The 6,559-nt window shown below is 33.5% G+C and overlaps 1 long non-coding RNA gene across 1 annotated transcript in view; it reads left to right on the forward strand.

Annotated features, from left to right (window-relative positions):
- Nucleotides 1–740: 740 nt before the first annotated feature.
- Nucleotides 741–6,559, forward strand: part of LOC117104558 — an 8,759-nt gene continuing 2,940 nt past the window's right edge. Inside the window, exon 1 of the long non-coding RNA XR_004444778.1 lies at nucleotides 741–864. This is a non-coding gene — a long non-coding RNA (uncharacterized LOC117104558). The remainder of the gene's footprint in view (nucleotides 865–6,559) is intronic.

Here is a 6,559-nt window from a genome sequence, read left to right on the forward strand (position 1 = left end):
TGATAAAAAAAAAAAACAAAAAAAAAACTAAAAAACAAAAAAACTGACCACTCATAGGCCTATCTGCGGTCTAAATCCGTCTATCTTACATCCGGGATTTCCAAATGGTGAAGGACCGATGATTCTGGGATATGGCCCCGGAATAATGACAGGCCTAACGAAAATAATATTAAACTGCATACCCATGAATTATGCGTTTGGATTACTAAGAAATGGTACCATATTACATAGTCGTTAATTGTTAATACCCCTCTCCCCACCCGTTTTTCTGGTTTAATTAGTGGATCAGATTAATCCCATCCCCGAGGATACTCCTATTTCGGAAAATTTGGTACCGAAGGGGATTCCTCATAAGAACTAAAGTTATAGTATAAAAAATATCAAAGTATATTAATTAAACAGTGTTTTTTTTATTTAGGAGACTTTTACTAATTTTTTAAATTACAGTAATACATCTTTTACCTACCGGTATTTTATCATTTTAACATTTTATTGAAGTTTTTTAATACAATTTTGTTTCGTATAATAGGCCTACTTTTATTATACTTGCACGCGCAAGTGGAAACTTTCCACTGTTTCCAATCTGTATTTATACGTTTTGATTCATAAGATGATACAGTATTATCTTGATATTCCAATTCAACCTCAGTCCTCAGTGTTCCTGTGGCCATTTTCACCTAATATCCTGAATAATTACCACCTGTGTAACAGAGCGTGAATTTTGAAATTCCAGAGAACCGCGTGACATGAATTGACGTGACGACGGAAATGGTGGACAAGGTGTATTTTCGCAATAAAAACACCATATTTTGTTTATCACTATAGGTCTAAAGTATATTCGTACGTATCAACAAAACTACTAAGGTAGGCCTAAGTATTAAAACAAAACGTGTAACTAGCTATATTTAGTGATTTTAAGTTCCGTTAGCCAATAATACGAGTCAGTTTCCATGTAACGTGCATCGCATGGTGTACACTCGGTCGGACGCTGAGTTTTTTTTTTTCGACAAGATTTTTAATGTGTTTTAAAGGTATGTATTTTCATGTAGTTGTACTCTTAAAATTGACAAAAACATGAATTGTTCATGTTCACACGAATGGTACTTGCTTCAACATGCTTGCGGCCATTTCATTAAATATTCTTGACCTAACACCTGTGTGGACCAAAAATGCCAAAAGAACCACGTGAACTCGGAATGGCAGATATGGTCAATATGATGTATTCTTACAGAAAACTCCATAATTTGGTGTATTATAGTGTATTTCCGGGATGTATATATCCATAATCAAATATTTGAACTTGAATGTATATTTCAAACGCCAACCAATATGAGTTAAACTTGCTTTGTGGTGAGTGCAAGGTAGGTTCTAAATGAACTAGGACTCGACAAGAATAGTTGTGATTATAGAGCACTACTTTTAATCATTTCTTTCTTAGGCCACATTAGATAGAATATTTATTATCTACTAATATCTGAGGGCCATACCAGTGGTGTAGGCCTATCTAGTAGGGGTGGATCCAGTAAGGATCTGTTTTGCCACTAAATTTTAAAAATTTCAATGCAAATCAATATTATGTGTTTTACTACACCTACCGATTCTGAAACTAGTGTCTCCCTCCCCCTCCCATTCCCGTTCGAAAAATTCTGGATCTGCTCCTCTCTAGGAGTCTTGAAATGAGGTGATAATTGGGAGGGCGTGGCCCGCGAAGGTGAAGTGGGTGCTTGATGATTAGCTAACCAGGCGCTAGCTTGCAATATTAGGTGATTTCAGGTAGATTTTTAAAAGCACTGCTTTTAATCATTTCTTTCCTAGACCATATTAGATAGAATATTTATTATCTACTAATATCTGAGGGCCATACCAGTGGTGTAGGCCTATCTAGTAGGGGTGGATTCATTAAGGACCTGCTTTGCCATTAAATTAAAAAATTTTTAATGCAAATCAACATTGTGTTTTACTACACATACCGATTCTGGAACTAGTGTCTCCCTCCCCTCTCACCTCTCCCCCTTCCCGTTCGAAAAATTCTGGATCTGCTCCTCTCTAAGAGTCTTGAAATGAGGTGATAATTGGGAGGACGTGGCCCGTGAAGGTGAAGTGGGTGTTTGATGATTTGGTAACCATGCGCTAGCTTGCAATATTAGGTGATTTCAGGTTTTTAAGTACTTAAAGTGATTTTTTTGCTTCGAACATTTTTCAAAATTTTTGACCAATATTTTAACACTGAGTATTCAAAATAAATAAATAAAAATAATAAAGTATATCAATCCTACATTAACATAGTTAGTGAAGTACTTAAAACGATACAACTTCATCAAACAAGTTGCAATTAAAGCACTACCATTAAAGACATAAAGATATTATGAAATATATGATTTCTTGTATCTGAATTTAATCAGTTTTCATGTGCGAATAAAATAGTCTACGCCTTTGGAAAAAAAACTGTTTTATTCAGTCCTGTTCTTTTTTTTTTAATCTGTTCAGTTCAGTTACCTATCCTCAGTCCTTAATTTCGTCATGTCTTTCTGATTCTCATATTGCCTCTGATTCTATTATTATTTTTAGGTGGTTTTCTTTGATTAGAATACATTATATTATTAAAATAGACTATACTCTATAATAATGCATTATAATACACTTAATTCCAGGCTTATTATTTTGTTAATAAGTGTTTCTACAAAAACGTGAACCGTGTAATTATGTCTGTGGATAATTGCTAAATAAAAGATACATTTTCTCATGAAATTTTTTTTAAAATAATTATGGTTGAAATTTCGAGGTAGTACTAATACACTTTGATTAATTTCTCCGTTTCTTTTTTTTTTTTTGGTTCCTATGCTGTAAAGTAGTAGGAACCTTTGAAATGATCTGGATGTTCGTCTGCACGTCTGCGACACTGATGTTATAAAATTTGTTGAAATATTGTGAACAAGCGAATTTCCAAACCCCTGCTGGTTATAATTTTTGCATACATGTAGTAATTTTCATGTAATTGTGCCCTATTCCTTGAAAATTTTTGTAGGATAAAATAATACAGCTTTACACGATTTATTACCCCTCCATCCAAAACTCGGAATAATCAATGATACATTAAATTATTAACTATTTTGATAAAAACCAGATACCATGTACCAAAAATGCAAAGATTATTGCTTTAGATTAAAAACATATATTTTGAGCTCTAAAGAAAAGTCCTGGATCCGCCCTGGGTAAGCGGTACAGAACATCAGAGCCGCCAAGAGGGGAAAGTGTAACAGGGGCAAGGGTTGGTGTGGGCCCCAGTTACATGTGCGAAGCGCAGGATAGATTGCGGTGAAAGAGCACAGCAATGTTTTGAGGGGGCCCAGTCAATCTGGAGAGGCCCATTATTAGAGGACCCATGACATTATTGAGGGCTCACGATAGTAATTAATATTAAAAAAAAAAATTGGAGAAAAAATACTGCCTGAAGCTTGTATGGGGGCCCCTGGTAAGCTTTGGCCCCGAAGATCTTGGACCCGGCGATCTTGGGCCCAGAGATCTTTCCCCCTTGCACCCCCATCTTGGTGGCCCTGCAGAACATGACGAGTTGACATGGAACACTGCTTTAAAAAAGTTTTTTATCTTTTTTTTTCGGCAGTTTTAGAGTGCTATTTCTGGGAATCAGTGCTATTGCTTTTTTCTTGTTTCACATGTTTATTGATTTCTTTCACCTGCCCCTCATCTTTTGTTCTATCAATATTTAACTTTTTCTCATCTCTTCTCCGTATTTGTTCTAATAGGAGGAGGAACACAGGGTTTCATTTCAACTGGAATACAAATACAAACGGATGATGTAAATTAAGTGCTTTAAAACAATAGGTCTACTGAAAACATATTTGACCATGGAATTCTGTATAATATTTAAAAAAATCAAGAACAATTTCTTAATTGATTATGACATTCTGATTCAGAACAAAATATATAGGCTAATTGTATTATATATAGGCTAATTGTTTATTGTATATTATATATAGGCTAATTGTATATTGTATTATATATAGGCTAATTGTATATTGTATTATATATAGGCTAATTGCTTATTTCATTTGTTTAAAATTCTGTTACGTATTTCCATTGTAGTCCAACACATTAAATACAGAATAAAAAAACCGCTAAATAACACATTATACTAAATATATAGAATATATAAATAAAATATAAATATAGAATAGATATAGGTATAGATTTAGATATATATCTAATATATATATATATATATATCTACCTGATCTACCTCAAAATTGCTGATTTTTCCTGGCGTTTGTCCTACCACCCTGACCGGGACTGTTTGCAGGGCCTGAGTAGAACCCCTGTAGAAACGTACAGTAGCTTATTCTAATATTGACCCTCCACCCAAAGTTGATGCCCCTGATTCTTATTGCTCTATTGAGCACTTATCACCTGGTAGATCTGTCCATATGATGGGAATACCTACATACATGGTCCTCCAGCCATTAATAAACCAAAACTTTACTAAATAATAATACTAAAAAATATACTACAGTCTGTTATTTGAAAATCTAACGTATTCACCTAGCTTAATTCAAAAGACATTTAATAAGTTTGTATTCATAACACATGTTTATTTATTTAGGCTACATCTTTTTATAGGCTATGTATATCACAATATCCGTCAACTTTTATAAATATAATAGGCGCACATTCATTGTTATTAATATTGCATTATATAAGGCAATATAATTTTGTTCCTGTTTTCTTGCATTTTCATTTATTCATGGAGGAAAATGCATACTGTATCCTATATATACATAACACATGTTTTATTTAATTAGCATGCTGTCATTATTTTATAGCAAAATTTTGGGTTTTTATTTAATCTTTACTAAAATGGCTGGTCTGTTTCTGAGATACACATAGTATATTTTAAACAGTGATTTTTATTTTTACTTTTTACTACTTTACAATTTTAAATTGTTAATATCTTAACGTATTTCTCGTCATTGCCAAGTTGATTAGTCGTGTGATTTTTAATGTAATTTTATCCTTCTTAACCAAGAATGTTGCAATGGAAAAACAAATTTTTAGGTAGTTCACAACATCAGTCAACTTGTATAAATATAATAGACAGTCATTGTTATTCATATTGCATTATATAATGTATTCGTGTTAACTTGCACTTTATTTAGGCCTATTCATTCATTGAGGAATAAACATCTCATTTCATATAATTATGGAATCGATAAGAAATTTTGAACAATTTATTTTTAAATAATTTTTGCAATACACTTTGTTTCATATTATTTTAAAAACTAATTGTGATTTGGTCATTATTTTTCTAGATATAGCATTCTTAACATGTGTGATGACTGCACTCTCGAAAAAGGGCCCATCGGAACCTAGTTTCACCACTGGGAAGTGGCAGGTTCGAGGGAGGTCCCAGTCGGCTCCCTCCAACTTTGAATGTGCAGGTTATGTTACGTCCTTGATATATATACTATATACTGTATATTTTTTTTTCATTATTATATATATATATATATATATATTATATTATATATATATGATTAAATCTAATGTGATAGAGCTAAAAGGCCATAAGGAAAATGTTGAAATCGTGAACAAATTATTATTGCATTTTGGTAACATAATATTTCGTTAAAGTTTTGGAAGGGCCAACTGATAAAGTTACAGCATTGATGCCTAACCATTATTATTTGTTAACTGCTATGGCTTTGTTAATGAGATTGAAAACATGTTAATGATGATGAATCATTTGCTAGGCTGGTGGGTGCACTTTCTCAGAAATATATCAGTAAACATTTTTGGTAATTATTTGAGTTGTGAACTTTTGTGTCTCTTGAGTACGATATGTTCGGACCTTTGTCAGATAGCTTCTGGAAGGGTGTGTGACATTTTTGGGGACTACTCGTCCAGGAAATAATACTATACAAGAACACTGATAAAAAGAACAAACCTAAGTCGGGCAGACTATTACCCAGGGCCGGCGGAACGTTTTTCAAAGTGGGGGGGCCCCACTTATAAGCAGCCGCGTAACAGGGGTCTTGGGTCGGGGGGGGGGGCAAAGGTAATAATTTTCCCGGTTAATAATTTATGACTTGGTGTGATACCCCCCCCCCCCATATAGTAAACAATACGACATGGCTTATTTTAATATTAATATAGGGCACATGCGCGTGTTTGAAACTAAATATAAGCATTTTCATCGTGGTTTTATTTATTACAATTCATAGGCCTATTCTTTCACCATCATTACACATTGAGGCCCTTCTTTTAGGTAAAACGATCTATCTTAAATTCTCTTTCTCAAGTTTTTGGACTATTATGTTTTTAAATAACTTAGAAGGCAAAGGAGGGCAAGCACAAGCTTTAACCCTAAGAAATGCGCGCGAAGCGCGCGAAAAATTTTTGGGTTTTTAATTCTGATTTTGTCGGAATTGATCAAAACTCCCTAATTGTGCAATTTTTAGAGGAAATGCTCTTATGTTATATATGGCCACACTCGTTTTTTACTGAATATAAGCATTTTCCTTATGGCTTTATTTATTACAAACAT

Source organism: Anneissia japonica, unplaced genomic scaffold (genome assembly GCF_011630105.1).
Source record: "Anneissia japonica isolate Jap-2015-1 unplaced genomic scaffold, ASM1163010v1 scaffold287755_len519135_cov135, whole genome shotgun sequence".
Lineage (NCBI taxonomy): Eukaryota > Metazoa > Echinodermata > Crinoidea > Comatulida > Comatulidae > Anneissia > Anneissia japonica.